Genomic DNA, 17,856 nt, shown 5'->3' with positions numbered 1-17,856 from the left:
ATATTCAAATTCTAGTGATAATTGTTTATGATTGTATTTCTATTTTTTTTTTTTACATACTCTTTGCTGGTACTTATTTCTACTTACTATAATTCTCTATGCTTGGCATCAGAGCAGCTGTAACAGAATACAATTTCCTCCAGGGATCAATAGAGCATTTCTGATTATGATTATGAATAATTGATCTATTAACTGGAATCATTCGAATGCAGTCTCTGTTTTGCCAAATTCCATAGTTTTCAGGAACCTTCCAGGGAACTAATCATGAATTTACAGCCCTGTAATATTAAATTACAAACAGGAATCCCCCCCTCCCCTAAAGCTTGGACTTGCCCTTGAAGGAAGTGCTGAAATGGAGCCAAGCAGAGGAATAAACTGAAAGAGTGCCACCTGCAGATATGTCCGTTCAAAGGTTAAACGTTTGGAGTTTCAGCTACATTTGTAGCGTCTGCCATGGTTCATCAGTACGGGGGGTACTCTGCTATTATGTGGCGCTACATGCGGTCTCTGCTCTTTTAACCCTCCCTCTGTCTCCTCCTGTCTGTGGGGTGTCATTTGTGTTGATGGGGCAGCTAGAATTGACTCAGCAGGGGGGAATGTGATTTGACATTCCCGGTGGGAGAATTGGACAAAACTATATTCAACAGCTATCATCAACTGACCCGCCCTTGACCGCCGCTGCTGCTCCTGTGGATTTGCTAAATGACCCTGTGTCGGTGAGAATGGTCGCACTGGACAGCTCCTCTGTGGTGAGCTGAAAAATTACGAGCATGTGTTGGACTTTGTCAACCTACTTTGGGTAAATAAAGGTTAAAAACAAACAGCTAAAGGATTGTTTGCAACCATCTGGCAGTGGCGGTTTCTTTATAGCACCAGACGCAACTCATATCGTCCCAGCGGGATCCCAGCCAGCCAGCCAGTCCTTCAATAGTGTGTGGTGGAGCATAGATAAAACCTTATTCTGATGCCCAAGAAAGAGCGAGGGAGCAAAAGAAAAAGGAGAGAAGAGGAGGAGAGAGGGTAAAATATTGATGAGGAATGAGAGGCACAAAAATAGAGCGGCTCTGAATTCCCAATGAAGGGCAAAGGACGCATACACATAAAGACGAGTGTAACAATAAAGTAGATGAGTAAAACACATACACACTCATATGCACACGCACTATGGCCTTTTTGTGTAAAACTATGACTCAGCAAAAAGAAAAAAAAAATCCCATCCACTTCCCAGAAGTGCTTTTCACCCGTCTAAAATAGTAACTGGCTATCTTCCAAATCCCTCTGTAATATATTCTATGTAGCATGAAAAAAAGGATCCGCCTCCATTATCTGCAGGTCAGCTCCATGCACAGGAAACACGACAATGCACAACAATGGGCAACTATAGGGGATTGAGATGCGCTTTAAGAGTCCTCCAAGACCTTGAGGGTCGAACCAAAAAGCGGAGCTGAGAACGCACAAACCGTGTCACAATCAGTGTGAAAACATGAACACATCAGGCAGGGGCTAACAAGTAGCTGCTGCCAGCCCATGTTCACATTCAGCACTCTCACTCATCTATTAACACTTGCTTATCTAACCTCCGCAGTTGGTATGTATGTGTGTTTCATTTAATAAGACCAAGCTGGTCTTTAATTACATCTTAATAATAACAATTTATATATATTTTAAATCTCAATGAGGCCCACAGCAGCTCTCAGCCTTCAATACTTTTAGAGTAATTAATTTGTTTTGCAAAGGAATAACACCAACAGTGTACAAGCGATAAGGGTTTTCCCTGAAGTGTGGTCTGGAGATCACGCAGTGAGGCAGTTACAACAAGGAGACATAGTGTCGCCCTGCGGAGAAAATGTGCATGCTTTTTAACCCCCAGTCTACATTATGGGTTCCACCTTTAAATCTAATACCTGAAACTAATAAATTTATTATTTTTCCCTTTGGCATGCTCTAAGGAAACAAATATTATCTTAGATTTCATATATTTTTCACCTTAAAGGTACTGTATGTGACATTTTACATACAGGTATATTATTCAGTTTTTTTATTGTCAATGGTCAAAACTTTGTAATGTTACTTAAAAGTGGAGAATTTCCCCAACTTTCTCTCTTGCCTATAACAGCCTGTGGATTGACTTCTGTGGGCAGGACTCGGGCCGGATGTTACAGGAAAATCCATAGGAAATGATTAACCTTAATCATAAAAAGCCTTTTTGGCACAAAGTGCTCTAGGCAAACTTGTCCCATGGATGTATAAAGAAACCTGGATACAGCATTGGAGGCTGGCCCCGTTCATTCCTATGAGAACTGGTCCATGGCACATGAAGACAAAAAAGCTCTATTTCTAGGGTATGAAAAAAGAGAACCTCGGTAATGAGTCCTAAAACCTGAAAATCTATTAGGACTTCAGTACCTCCAGTTCCCTCGTCTCAAAGTCAGTGGGTTTTTTTGGATGGGATATTGTTTAAACCCTTAAATAAGGTCTGTGGTTAACACAACTTGCAAACTTTGAAGCTTTTTTGTGCCTTAAAAAAGACAGCTGCTAACAAGTGGCTAATGACACTTGAGAATGTCATCATGCCCATTTGCGGTAAACACAGCTTTTACAGCCTTGTAATGTTGGTGATGCAACTGTTGTGTAGTTTGCTTTAGTCTAACAATCACTTTTTACTTCTGGTGATTATGAAATTACCCTGATCTTTTGCACTGTGGAGCCCAAAGACCAAGCACACTAGAGAGTTATTACATCTGAGCATGGCCAGAGGGTTAACCTCTGCCTGCTGAACGGCTAACTTCCACTTTAGCACTCTGCTAACTTAAATTTGGATAAAATTATTTAACTGTGTGGCTGACAGACTGAATGGATAAAATTTTGATGGCATAACAAGTCATTTTGCAGAGGCGGTGACACAAAAAAAAGGTATCCAATGATTTACAGATCTCTCTTTTACAATGTAAGTCTATGGGAAAAAGTCTTCTTTGGCACCTGGATGCTGTAGTTCCACTTTTGCCCACTGTACATAATTGCATTCAAAGCCCAGCGCTGTTCTGGGGGGCATGACTTGCTGTGTTTACATTACAAGGTGGCAGCTCAGAGATGGACTTTCATTTACTGCTGAGGTTCTAGTTATTACAACCACTGACTGAAGGGCTTTCTCCAGAGCTACCTTCATAATGAAGCCAAAGTGCAAGGCAGTGTTGACAACTCTTTTCCAGTGAAAGTAGCTAGCACTACCTTCAAAAGTTGCTCAAAGTCGCTGCTTGATTTGTACATTTATTGCACATAGATAGAATTATTAAACCTTTGCAGAATTAGATTCAACAGAAAAATCCTCAACAAAACATTTAAATGGCATGAGAGCTATGGTGCTTATACCACAGTGCAACACTTTCTTGTGCTTCCATTGCAGACAGCGAGAGCTTCACCTTAACCATAAAAATTCACTAAAAAATTGCAGAAAGACACTAACGTGGCATATATTGTGATTTCTAGCTGAGGAATGTTAGCCAACATCGGCATGCTTTCTAACACAGGGGAATTGCTAGCCAGCAAAAATAGCAACATAATGTATTAAGTGAATGACACCAGCTAATTCATCCAGACCCTGGGGGCTGGTTTGCAAATTACTTCATCAGCTACGAAGCAATCAACGCCAGATCCATGCAGCGCAGCTAAGTTCCAGCTAGCTGGGCAGTGAACAAGCTAACCGTAACCCATGCCAAGGTTAGCCAGCTAACTGCAAAGTTACACTGCATGGATCTACCATCGGTTGCTTTATACAATCTGCTGATAAAGTATGTTGCAGAAAGCAAGCGACTTGGTATCATGGAGCCAATGATGCAAATGAAATATAGGAAGATACAGTATACAGTAACAATGATGTTATTTTAAATATATTTGTAATTTATTTTCCAGCAGTCTGTCACCATGATACCAGTCAATCACAGTCAGTCTTTTGTTTGTCACTGCAGGCTTTCACTTGCTATGGCTTCAGGTGTCATTAACAAGGATTTTCTCAAAGTAACAAACCCAAACTTTAATAGAAGCTGCCACAAAGAACTTTTGGCTTAAGTAACATTTATAGCCTGCATAATAAATTAACTTTTTATAATAAGCTCAAAAAACTGTCAAAGTTACGCACAACAGTAATCCACTCTGAGGCTTTGTGACCTGACAGTTAGCCACTGGTCTCTTTAACAACAATAACTTGAGCCCACAAATGGCTTTTCCTGAATGAATATTGTAGAAAACAATGAGTCACAGAGAGTCACTAGAGCTCACACACTTTCACTCACAGACACACACACACACTGTGATGGAGCACAATTCCCATCCAGCCCCGGCCAATTGCAGTTAATTGCTTCTGCGAATGACTGATTGGGTCCGATTTTTACCACAGCAGGATCTTAGAGGAAGAGAGGATGAAGGAAGGAGAGAGAGAGATAAAAACAAAAACATCAACCTGTCACGGAGGGGCAATTAACAGGTTGATTAACTCCTAACCATGGCCAGACTTTCCTCTAGTGTGTCTGTGTGTCAGTGTGTTTGTCTGTGTGTGTGTGTGTGTGTGTTTGTGTGTGTGTGTGTGTGTGTGTGTGTGTGTGTGTGTGCTTGTACTGTGCTCTGCAAACCCTTACTGGAGATCATATAAAACCTTACAAATGTTGACAACAGTCATGGATTACCTTCAATTTGACTAGACTGTTTAATTTTCTCTCGTCCTTGCCATAGACCCAAAGTGTCATTCAAGCAATTAATGCAATCAAACGGAAAGTAACATTTCCCTCCATATGAAATAGGCAGTCCAAAAGCATCATATTCACTGGGCTAGTTGGTGGGAGACTGCACATTGTTTTGATGGCCTAAAATTCTGAGGCCGTTAGTGAAAAAAATGTCCCATCGGACTGCAAGACAGCCCGTAGTCCAAAAAACAAACGGCTATTACTCCGAAAGCCCATTTGTCAGAAAATACACACTCCCTGCAGTTAGACGACCCAATCACTGGAAAATTTGACTGCATCGTATGTTTTTAGATTTAGGAAAAATAAGTACATGGTTATGTTCAGGAAAAGGTCATTATGGCTTAAAAATAACCATGTTTGACTGCGAAAAAGCAAGGATGGGTTGGTTACAAAACAGCCAAGTTCAGTGGCTAAAATGCTGCTGGGAAACGCTGTAAAGGGTTGGTGAAAACACCCCAAATCAATGGTTCATTTGCTGCTGGGAAATGCCATAAAGGTTTAAAAAACAACACCTGGATCAGTGGTTCAATTGCTGCTGAAAAACTCTGCACAGTTTGTAAATCACCAGAGATTGGGGGCTAAACTGCCCCTGGGAAACACAACAGAGGGTTAGTATAAACACTTGGGTTTGGTGACTCAAACACTGTTGGGAAAAGTTTCAAAGGGTTAGTTAAAACACCAGGGATCAATGGCTCAAACGCCGCTGAGAAACCCTAATAGGACTTGGTTAAAACACCTGGGATCGGCAGCCCAAATGCCACTGAAAAATGCCACAAAGGGACAGTAAAAACATTAAGATTGGCAGCTAAACGTCACTGAGAGACTACACAAATGATCAGAAAAAAACACCCAAAATGGTAGCTCAAATGCAGCTGGGAAATGCTAAGAAAGGTTGATAAAAAACACCCAAAACAGTACCTTCAACACATTTTCATCCCAAGTCATCGCATATTGCCGCGTTGCAGTGGACTTCCACGTCTACATATTATGCTCTAGGTATCCTTTTGCATTTGCTGTTGACTCTCTGGGATGCTGCAATCAATGCCTGGACGTAAGGTGCGGTACGATTGTAGAATAAAGGTGTAGAAAAAAAACATCACATTTAGATGGAAAGCAAACACCGGATGCCCGGATGAAAGTGCTTGGTTTATTGGATCCATCCACTACCCAGCCGCCCTATTGGGAACTTCGTCCTCCTAACATTGTTAAGGGCAGCATTTCCATGTGACGCAGTCCAGCAGCATATCACACGGACATGACAGGTTCTGTCCAGCCACGTTCTCAACTGATGCTGCCTGTCAACGTATCATGCTGCCGCAACAGGTGCTGTCTGACCATCCGGTGGTGCCACAAGAGGTGGCTTTTGGTGTTGGCATCTTACACTGAATTCTCAGCTAAAGCAATGGTAATTGGCAGCTTCAGTATGAGAATGGACTGGCAGCTAAAATGCCACCGGGAGATGCAGCTAAAGGTCAATTAAAAACACTCGAATTGGCGGCTCATTTTTTAACTTTGGAGGCAGGCAGGTGAGCTGTTTCCCCTTGCTTTCAGTCTTGATACTAAGCTACTCTAACCACCTCCTGGCTCTAGCTCCAAACTTACAAGAGTAATGCCAATTTTGCCTCTACCTTTCAGAAAAATAAAGTGTAAGAATTTATAGCTCCCAAACTATCAAACAATTCCTTAACTTGTTTTCTTTTTTTAAATTATGTAAGCATTGATATTTCATTTGAATTGTGTTGGAATCACTAGAATTTTCAGAGGGAGAAACACAAAACTTGGACAATTAGAACCAGAGTAAGAAAATGTTGTTTTTATATCTTCATATTTAATGCGAATTTGTTAAAATATTTGATCACACCTGAGTATAATCCTGACTATTTTACAAACACAGAGAATTACTAACATAGAGCAGACTTATATGACGCACAATTTTAAACATGTGACTTTGAAAACAGTGCTATGCTGAGAAAAAATACTTTTTTTTTTACATTTAAAACTCCTCCAGGATTTTTTGCCTTGAGCATGACGCATTTTTCCCAGCTCAAATGGATTTCAACCTCAAACCGGCTTGTCGAGCACTCTTGTGATAGATCCTGGAATGATAGGAAGACTGGTTACCTTAGCAACCTAGCACCTTTTGGTTCCTTTATATCACTGTGAGAAAATGTTGGAAACAGAGAGAGAACGAGAGGGGAGGCAGGATCGGCTGACAGACAGTGGAGACAGGCAGGCAGGTAGACAGACAGGCATGACTTGTGCATTTGTATCCCAATTAGTGTGCATAGAAGAAACAGAAAATATTTGGACTTAAATAATGGTAGAGAGGACTGAGGAGTGGCAGTTAGAGAGCTGAAAATCTCCGAATCATCTCCCAAAAACCTTCAGCACAAAATGTCACCAAATGTTAAAAGATAAAACTCAAAGAAGTAGGCCAACATGCAGGATGCACAATTTACAGTATTTAACATGCAAGCACTTGCATAAACAGACACAAACAATGAGACATAATTAGAGGTGTGAAGTAACCTGCAGACACATAAATGTATCTGGATGATTAATGCAGAGCCTCTTGTGTGAACTGAAGGATTATAAGTCTGATTGACGGTGACATATATCAGATATCGTTCCTCACTATGTCTGTCTCTTCTTCTTTTGTCTGTTTTCTGTAAAAGTTCCCTCTGAAAAATTGATTCAAAAGTGAGTTTTGAGTTCTAGAGAGTTTTAGTTATAGTTGTCACTTTAAATTATCACATTAAGCTCTGTTTGTACAGGACTACACCTTTAGTAATTTCTGCTAATTTCGGAGGTCGGTATGCGATCTTAATCCCGTGCAATCCTTCATTTTGTCAAATTCAAATTCCATAGCAAAGCAGTTGTAGTCTAAAGGGGATTATTCCTAAAAACCACAGTCTGTCTGACCGGTCTGAACCGTTGTTTCAACTGGACAATTGTTCTTGTTTTTGCTAACAGATAACCGGAAAACCGGCTACCTGTGTGCTGAACCATCATCTAATAGAGCAAAACATATTATTATGAAAACATTTTGAATTTGACACCAAAGATTGATATGTTGGCAAAGGTGGCTTTACCATACCGTAGCTTGTCAGAGCAAGGTTTTATCTATACAACTCAATTGAATAAATGAATACATGTTGGCATTGTACATCTCTGCAAACTGCAAGTACATTACATTTGTTCTTATGTAGCAAATAAACTGAAATTTGACGTTTCTTTAGGTTTATGCATACAAACTTCTTGATTCTGGTTACAAAAAGATTACGTTTTGGCTTGAAATACCCCCTTTTGGTGGCATTATCCCAACAGAAAATGCAGCCATGTCTCTGTAAAAAACGACCGTTTTTTGTGACAATGTCCCGGCAGAAAAGGCAAGGATGTCTCAGTGAGGAACAAACACTTCTCATGGGACTATCCCACTAAAAATGTAGTGATGGCTCTGTAAAAACCAATCGCTTTTCTCTGCACTTTTCCTAGTGGAAATACAGTGACAGGTTGCTAAAAAACACCCATGTTTGTTGACTAAAAAGCTGCTGGAAACAGCCATGACTCACTAAAAAACAACCAGTGTTGCTATTTGTTTGTCTTAAACAGCGGTCTGCAGCTTGGCAGGCATCTCGTCTACTTGTCACACCATCCACCATCATCTCCACCTCACAATGTCAGCTCATCTACTACCTCACTTTCAAAGATATGACACATGCAAATGAAACATATCTGTGGTTTGCAGAAACACAATTCCAATATTTTCCTCTGCCGACTGGGCTGATTCTACGTAACTAAAGCCGTCACATTAATGTAGTGGAGTAAAAAGTGAAATGAAAAGAAGCAGAAGTAGCCTACACACTAGCATAAAATGGAAATACTCAAGTATATGAACCTTAAAATTGTACTTAGGTACAGTACTTGAGTAGATTACTCAGTTATATTCCGACACTGTTCACATAAATACAACTCTAGTCAATAGTGTGTATTCTGACTATAAATAAGGTGCTAGGGTGCATAAAAAAGCATCAAATTAGAGCTTGTTTATCAAAAAATCTTCACAGGGGGCGATCCAGCCAGACCCCCCTACTGAGGTCACAGCTAAGCCCTAAATATCCTGAAACCCTAAAAAAAACAACACTCATTAGCTTTAGATAAAAACATGAAACACTTTGGTCAAAGCATAAAAAAAACTCATATTACACACCGTCATCTCTGACTGCCCCCCCCCATTCAAAGCAGTCTAGAAACGGGCCTGTTCTACGATATAATTTAAAACTTGGCTAAATGTGATGCATTCGATCGGTTTTAATTTAAACTTTACATGCATTGCATATAAACTCATGCAAACACAAAAAGTGGATTGCTTGGAAGACAACAATAAAACTGTGACTGTCTTAAAAGCATATGGCCATGCCAGAGACAGATGAAAATAAATAATTGAGACACAAACAAATCCCTGTTTTTAGTCATAAATCCAAGATGTAGTACCCTTTCCTCTTAACTTGTGTACACCAAAACACACTGACCCTCCTCCTTCCTGATTTCTCTCCGACTCTGTCTCAGAGACACACACACACATTTACTGAATACCAAGAGGAAGACTCCTGTCCAGCATGGCTCTCTACGCTACTATAAATCAGACAGCTTTCACAGACTCACCGCCTGGCAAACAACTGATAGGGAAAGAAAAAGGAGCGAGGCCCAAAAGAGCAAAATGCAACAATAGATCGGGTCTAATGAAACAATAGATACAAGAAAAGAGGGTGAGGGAGAGAAAGGGCACCTGATAGAAAGCCAAAGTTCATCTCTGCTGTTAAAAGGAGCGGACAACTCAATTTTGTGAATTTACATCTATTTCCCTCGCATAACATATAATCGTGGTGCCAGGCAAAAATATTGTAAGTGTGTTTATCCCGAGAAAATCACGCACAGGATCTCCTGGTAAGTGTAATCATGCTTGTTGTGTTTCCTCTTGATTGAAAAGGATGCTCTAGCCATAATAATGAATATTAATCCTCCTCAAGGAAAATCTCTTTTCAGTCGAGATTCAGTGATTTGCTCAAGGACTCTTCAGTGGGGCTGGATGTCTACCAGAGCTTAGGGCCTTGGTTTGAGGGATAGTCTCCCTGCTCATTACACAACACCCCCACCCTGCTGACTACATTGTACCATCACATTTTACAAGGGTCACTCCTCTTCTGCCTGCAGCTGTGACTGCAGTGCATGTTTTACACACTGTACTGTCCTGATGGGAATGCTGCATTTAGGCTCTGCAGCGGTGCTCCTCTCTACACAGAATGAGCTGTAATTATGTGAATTCATATTAAATCAAGGTCTAAATATGATGGGGCACTTTTAATTTGGCTCAATGCTGAAATTACACGTGGTTATTAATTTCAAGATTAAAACTGCAACTCCAAAATCCCCTCTAAATCTCCCCACAGCTCCAACACTGTACACTTGCCGGTAAAGCAGATCACATTTAGTCGCTGCGCTCTCCTGACATAGTGACTTCAAAGCCTTTCTTGGGAGGAGAGCTAACAGTATAATTAAATCTCGACAGACGATAGGAGAGCAAACGCCTGCTAAATGGCCATCTTATCTTCTCTGGCCTGACAAACTGTCAGACCCTCTCCTCCATTTGTACATAATAGGATGGTGGAGGCAATGACAACACAATGATGGGTAATGGTGAGGAGGCGGGTGCTTAGATGTGGAAAATGTCAGAAGCGACAGTGAGGTGAGATAGATGGATGAAGACCTGGTTTGTCTTAAGCACGGCTGGGGAAGCACAAGCAAACTTTCAGCGAGCACAGTCAGTTGCCAGAGGAAAATGTTGGCATTGTACATTTCTGACTGAAAACCTTGAATACGTTACATTTGTACGTTTTATTTGTTCACTGTAAAACCTGAAAAGTGTCTCTTACTTAAAATAATATGAGAAACTGATTGTCCTGAAAAAGTAAAGACAGCATTAACCTTAATTTATGCTTACTTTATATCTAATTAGTATGTTTTAGTTAAACTTTAGCTGTATTTACTTAATTTTATGAAGTTGTTGCCACTCAAAAATGACAAGTGATATCATTTTGTTCTTTCTAAGCGTTAGCAACTTCAGTAAACCAAGTTAGTCCGACTTAACTTGATCATGATGAAGAGGCTTTTGCTAATGATGATGTTAGGAGATCTGTCAGTTCAGTCTTCTTAACATGTTTAAGAAAATACAAATATGACAAGTTTGCAACCGGCACCATGCAGATATATAGCACAATAAACTTGGTTTACAGGGGTTTCTAAATTTTGGAAAGACTGTTTAATTAAACTTGTCATATTTAAGTTGCAACTTTACAAAATTAAATATATATGATTTAACAATTAGATATAAAGTAAACATAAATTTAATTAATTTGATTGATCCATCCACCTCCCATGCTGCCCACCTGTAGGCGCCCTCACACTCCTTACAATGAAATTGATACCGGCAGCGTTTTAAACGCTGTCCTATTGAGTTTCATGCGCAGGTGACACGTCTGTCCGGCTGCGTTCTAAAGTGACGCCACACGTGCCTGCATTGGGTGGACGCAGCAGATGCCGTCTGCCAGCAAATAATAACACCGCAACTGGTTGATGCGCTGCCGTGTTCTCATGTGACGATGTCCAGCAGCATTTCATGTGCATGCCAAAAGTGCCTCTTGTCATCGCACTCTTACGCCCAAAGGACTGAAAAAGCGGTGCTATTTTACGAGTTCAGGATGAGAACGGGCTGCCCTCTTTATCTTTATCTTAAACCTAACCACACGTTGACCACAGCATTGCTGAAACGTTAAGAAACAAAGTTTTAACGTATCCACTATGTAAGGTATGTTTTGAAAAACATTTAAGACCAGGAAGAGACAGTGCAGTAAAAAAAATCTTAATTCATATTTGATCAGAGCTGCCTATTTTGACAGTTTGACCGCTGTCCATGAGCACTGACTGACTCCTCGGCTCCAACTTGTTGTTTTAGAGCTGCTTCAAATTTTAGCAAATGCCAATAGAAGCACTACAAGAAGACATTTTTTCAGATTATCTGTCTCATGCACTACTATCTGGATATAGTGACAGTTTCAGCAAATACGCCAAACTAGATATACCGCCACTCACTTATATGCCTCTGCACACCAGTCAGGTTTGCATCCAAAACATGGGTGATTCACACACAGACGATCTATACAATCAGCACAGCTCTAAACAATCAGTTTTAAGGTGGACATACAACATGTTTTTGAGCTACGGCCAAAAACATGTTGTATGAGGTCACCGTGACCTTGACCTTGACCACATTCTCATCAGCTCATTCTAGAGTCCAGGTGAACTTTATTTTCATATTTGAATACATTCTCTCAAGGTGTCCTTTAGATATTGCGTTCACAAGAATGAGACGCATGCAAGGTCACTGTGACCTTTGACGTCAACCACTTAAATATATGTGTTTGTATATACAAACATATAATGTTTGTGGAAAATTTGGACAAATTCCTGAGGTGCTGTTGACATATTGCGTTCACAAAAATGTGCCAGTTGGTGCCCCAGACGGACGAACGGACAGACACCCGTCAAACATAATGCCTCTGGCCTTGGCTATCATCGGTGCAGAGGCATAAAAATATTTTCAAGAAAGTTACCAACTACAGCTTCAAGTACAAGCAGAACATTTCTGTTCTCCTTAATTATCTATACTAATTGTACCAATGCGATATTTCACATTTCCGACCAGAAATGGCACACGAGTTGTTGAGTTGATGATGACTGAACGTGTAATGATGTTAAGGCTGCATAAGAAAATGAGAGCCAAGATCACACCAGTTGTGGGCATACAGACACCTTTTGTCAAATTACAAATGATGCTTACAACCTTTTTGAGTTACAAAAAAAGTGTGTATAAAGTTTACAGTCAGGCTTAAATTGCAGGATTTAGTGCAGTTTCAAATTTAGATCTATGTCTTTTAATGACAATGTTGTATTCACTTGCAGTCTATTTTGTAAGTGACAGAACAAAATGCATTGTGTCTTTAAATTTGTCGAAAATTGCACCAGCGAAGTGTTTTCAGCACCATGGTGAATTCAGAATGATCCCAATTTGGCCGTCAGTGTATTTTGTTTTTCTTCACTGCGGGAGCAACGTGTCAAAATTCCAACATTTTGTCTGTAAATGAGACCAGAGAGATACAGTATCCAGTGTAATGACTTAATGGACAAAGCAATCCATCCTGTAAACATCCCCTGTCAACACACACACACACACACACACACATACACACACACACACACACACACACAACTCTCAGAATCACTCCTCAAAATTCAAATAAATCCTTCAGCATTAAATGAACTTCTAACAAGCACGGTGTGAAATTAACACTTGACATTAGATAAAATGGAGCTCTTGTCCCGAAGCCACGTCGGATTTAAGAGCGTAAAACAATCAACATTTTGAGCACCTAATTGAATGTCACTGAAAAATCAACACTCATCAACAGTGACGAATCTAAGACGCTGCTGGTGTTTATACACCTCCAAACAGACAGAGTTCATTTAACACTAAAGATTTAAAGTCAATGTGTGTGTATAAAAACTGGAGGCCACTTGCTATAGAGCAGTATATGGTCTCAACAAATTCTGAATATGCAGTCCATACACACACGGCCACGCACACCAAAACACACACTTTCATGCATGGCCGTGAGACCTTGTTTAATTATTCACATTGGTCAATAATGAGCCACAAATCAATTTTTAATTGTGTTTGTCTCCTGTATTAATCAGACAATCGATTCCAGGCACGTCTCCGGAGCCTGGATGAGCCTCAGCATCACAAAGAGCTTCAGGATGAGAAAGAAAGATGGAGGGAGGACGGAGGAGGACAGCAGCGACTGCAGGGGGAAAGAAAGGAGTCGAACAAGAGCAATAAGGCAGCATGGTGTGACAAGACATGATGGTTACTCCCTGTATGAAAATACTCGTGGGGTTTTAGTTTTTGCAGGCAGGTATGCTGTTACCCCTGATCTTACCAGGTCAGCAGGATTGAGTTTGTGTGTGTGTGTGTGTGTGTGTGTGTGTGTGTATAGGAGAACAAGAGAGAGAACAAACAGTATTTTGAGGGGCTGTCCTGCTCCATTTCAGTCAACAAGCTGATAGAGTAATGGAGAGATGCTGACCTACCTACTACACGCACACACACACACACACACACACACACACACACACACACACACACACACACTTCCCCTTCCCTTTCTCTAATCTTCTTCTTAAACACATCCCTTGTCAGCCAATAAATCAATCAAACAATGTTTTATTGTCCTAACTCATTACACAACCTCTCCTAACTTCTGAGGAAAAATAATGTGCAATGTGTAATGAGCTTTGACTCTTTTTGGGTCAGGGCAGGCTGTAATTTCTCAACATTCTTGAACCAGGTTGGGTAAGCACTAATATCCCCCATTTTTGTATGAATTAACAAATGCTTAATGAGTACCTAAACCCCCCACTTCTGACTTGAGTGCCTCCTCCCTGGAATGTGAAAAAGGTATCATAAATGGGAAGGGCTGGGTGGCGGGTAAGCAGCACCAGGTCAGCTGCCTATAGATAAAGACTGACAACACGCCCTACTTATCCCCGCTAAGTGAGGTTAAAATATTCAGGATACGGCTGTTGTCATCTTACAAGGGTGATGTCATTGAGAACCCACGTCTGCACAGTAGCGATATCCGCGGTGCAGGAGTACCCACCAAAATGTCCATCCAACCAATCATGAGCAGCTTCACTGAATGCGAGTGCAAAGATTGGCTGTCGCAGCTGTCAATCATGGCAGAAAAAAACCCTCTTGTATGATATAATTACTCATTAAAACCAAACTTATCATAAAAACAAACACTTGAACAAACATCAGGGTGATGAGAACTGCCTTCAGTGACCGAAAACATCTTTGGAAAAAAATTATATGTCATGTGTACTTTGAGTGTTTAGTTTGGCCCATGTCCCATTCACGAACATGGAGGGGCAGGCCTTGGGACCTGTACTGCTGTCAGACACCAGGGGGCGATCGAGATTGAATAGCTGCACTTTGGGGAAACTGTCATGCTGTCCATCTTTATATACAGTCTATGGTGCCACCTCTTGATCCACGGCACATCCCTGTTCCCTGCACACACACACAAACTAAAATCAATCGTGGGGGGGTGGGGATGAAAACATACTCTCGTATAAGGATCAGTGAATAGCAAAATTCAGTTGCAATAGCCAGTTTCAATCTTTAGAGGGCAGTAACTATTTATAACACACTGTGTAGAATTCAAACACTTTGCACTCAAATGTCAGGTGTTAGACCTGAATCAATTGATTTGGGGTTTTAGTTTCCTTTTAAGTTTCTCTGTCCAGTGGTCTTTTATAACTAAACAACAAGCAGGTCAATTTCCTCTGACTTCCAAAATGACTTATATGTACGTCACCAAAATAATATAAAATACCATTCACCAATAAGCTGTTAAACTTCGTGGCTTTAGGCAACAAAACTAGGTGTAGGAAAAACAACTTCAGAGAAAAATGTGCACCAGAGCTTTGACTCTACCACAACCTAATTGGGCCTAAACCAACCTGCAAGATTTGAGTAAGGCTGTAATTTCTAAACATTCCCCCCGGGCTTTAAGTGTGTCAGGTACACACTAATTTCCCTATATCTATATGAATTAACAAACGTTTTTAGTTTCACTTTGACTTTTTGTTTTCTCCGTCCAACATTCCCTCATTCCAAAATAGGTCAATTGCACCTCATGCCACAAATGTCTTAACCCACTGAAAAAGGTTAAGTTGACTTCAGCATGAAGATACATATCTTTTACAGTGGAAGTTTGGGTTTTCAGGCCGAGAACTGCTTATATTGTTCAGGCTCGGGTCGGGCTTTGACAGAAACTATGCCCACTGATGGATTAGTGGACCTGCCTAGCGGCCCAGGAACCCAAAGTGTCAGCCAACCCCCCCCCCAAACCTTCACCTGCAAAATGTAGAGACTGTATAGACTAGGAAGAGACTCAAAATGACCACAATGCAAAGGAGATGCAAACTGTAACGACACACAAAATGATAACAAAAAAGACACATAATGACCAAAAAAGTACACAAAATAACCTCAAAGAGACAAGATAATAATGATGAGGAGAGGCAAAATGTTCACAAAAAGATGCATGACTACAAAGACATGCAAAACAAAAAAGAGGCCAAAACCACCACAAATGCAGTTTATCTTCCTCCTTTGTAAAAGAGGTGGTGGGGCCTTTGCATATCTGTGCCCAGGGGCCCATTGTCTCATTATCCGCCCACGACTATACCATTTTATGAAGGGTTGGGCTTGAGTTTTTGGCTTGATCAAAGCTCTGATTCGCACCATTCTCGCTTGGTTGGAGCTTATTTTGTTTTATCAAAACCACTTGACGAAATAAAAAAAAGAGAGACACGAATACAGATAAAGCACATTACAAAATCCAAAGCAATGGATTAAACTTTAGCAAAACTTTAAAAAAAAATAGAGCCAAACCAAACAGCCGGGGACCCTGATAGGAAATGTCAAGCGGCTTTTAAGGCACAAAGACAAGCCATTAAAAGAGTTGGCGTGACACGAGGTTTTAATATTCCATCTAGCATTGCACCTTTAGAAATGTCATCGCAGCATTTGAGCTCGTGTGATGGAAAGGCACCTGCTTGATTACAGTCATCATCCTTTCAGCCAGCCAAGTCTTGAGAATACATTTGCTAAAAATCCACTTGGAAAACGTACACACACGCCCACACAAACATACACACACTTGTAGCACACACTTTTCATCATATATTCACACATATCAGAGACATTGTTTCACACACTGAAAATATCACAGGCCTGTCATTTTTACTTTGATACTTCTGTTTTTGCTCCAACCCACCACACATATACACAAATAAACACACATATACTCTTAAGCACTTTTAAACCTTTGTCAGAAGAAGGGACGTCAGTTTCAATTAATTTCACTTTCAATAGGCCGTCACACATTAACACCTGAGTCACTGGGATGAGCTGGAGGGAGACTAGACGGTTTACACAATGTTTCTACAACAACCGTGGCGGGTTAGGATGGCGTTTTTAGTTTTAGTATAAGTGTTTTTTAGTGTTAGATATTTGTTCTGTTTGTACCTGCCCAGGGACTGCAGATGGAAACTAGCTAATAACTAAATCTGGCATAAATCATCTTTTCTCATTTTGAGATTAATGTTTTTTCATGCATGGTCCTTGTTTAATAAAGACATGAAAAAAATCACCAAATAAGCAGCACCACAAGCTATCAAATGACTCCCAACAGACCCAGTTGGCACGCAGTGCAGTAAACTGAAGAAAAGCAACATTAACCCATCGACCGACATGTCTAACCAGTCAAATGTATTTTCTGCTTCAGTGTATTGAATACATTGTGGTCCTTTTCTTTTAAACAAGTGTAACACAAAAATGCTGTTAGTATGCTGACGTCTCTGTAGCTAACTAGCAAGCCATCTAATGTTATTTTGTTATAACTACTTGGTGCATGATAATCCCGCATTTTGAAATATTTCCTTTGATTGCATATGAAGCCCAAAATTTAACAAACAGCAAAGTCGCTACAGTTGTTTTCACGTCTCTAATATCAGTGCAGACGAGCAGAGTAAGAGCATGGGTTGCTAACATTAGCCTACAGAGCACTGCTAGCAGTGTATTACACTCTTTGCCAATGAAAGTAGCTAGCACTATCTCCAAATGCCGCTTAAAGTCACCACATGACATCTAATTTGCATAATGGTAACAACATTGCACATTAATTGGAGGAATTGAATGGCATGAAAGCGCTGGAGCTTATCCTGTATTGCACCAGTTTCTCGTGCTTCAACCTGGTGAGTGCATCAACCTAACTAGAGAAACTAACTACTACTGAACTAGCAGCGTTTTCTCTCCTCCTTGTTAACCTGCCAAAATTAGCCTGTAGTGACCGCAACTGTCAAAACTACAGTGCGTTTTAAAAAATCAGATGCTGTGGACACGCTGCCGCCCCAGAGCTTAATCAGATGCTGG

The 17,856-nt window shown here is 40.6% G+C and overlaps 1 long non-coding RNA gene across 2 annotated transcripts in view; it reads right to left on the bottom strand.

Annotated features, from left to right (window-relative positions):
- LOC148186825 (uncharacterized) overlaps window positions 1-17,856 on the bottom strand; it is a 61,436-nt gene that overhangs the window by 21,985 nt on the left and 21,595 nt on the right. The window contains exon 4 of one of the 2 annotated variants that reach the window (XR_015779057.1): window positions 13,538-13,654. The exons of the other annotated variant lie outside the window; for it this stretch is intronic. This is a non-coding gene — a long non-coding RNA (uncharacterized LOC148186825). Of the gene's footprint in view, window positions 1-13,537; window positions 13,655-17,856 lie in introns of those variants that run through there. 2 annotated transcript variants of the gene reach the window in all.

Source organism: Plectropomus leopardus, chromosome 16, assembly GCF_026936395.1.
Source record: "Plectropomus leopardus strain MGB_pleo_1.0 chromosome 16, ASM2693639v1, whole genome shotgun sequence".
Classification (NCBI taxonomy): domain Eukaryota; kingdom Metazoa; phylum Chordata; class Actinopteri; order Perciformes; family Serranidae; genus Plectropomus; species Plectropomus leopardus.
This window is presented reverse-complemented; position numbering and strand designations above follow the sequence as displayed.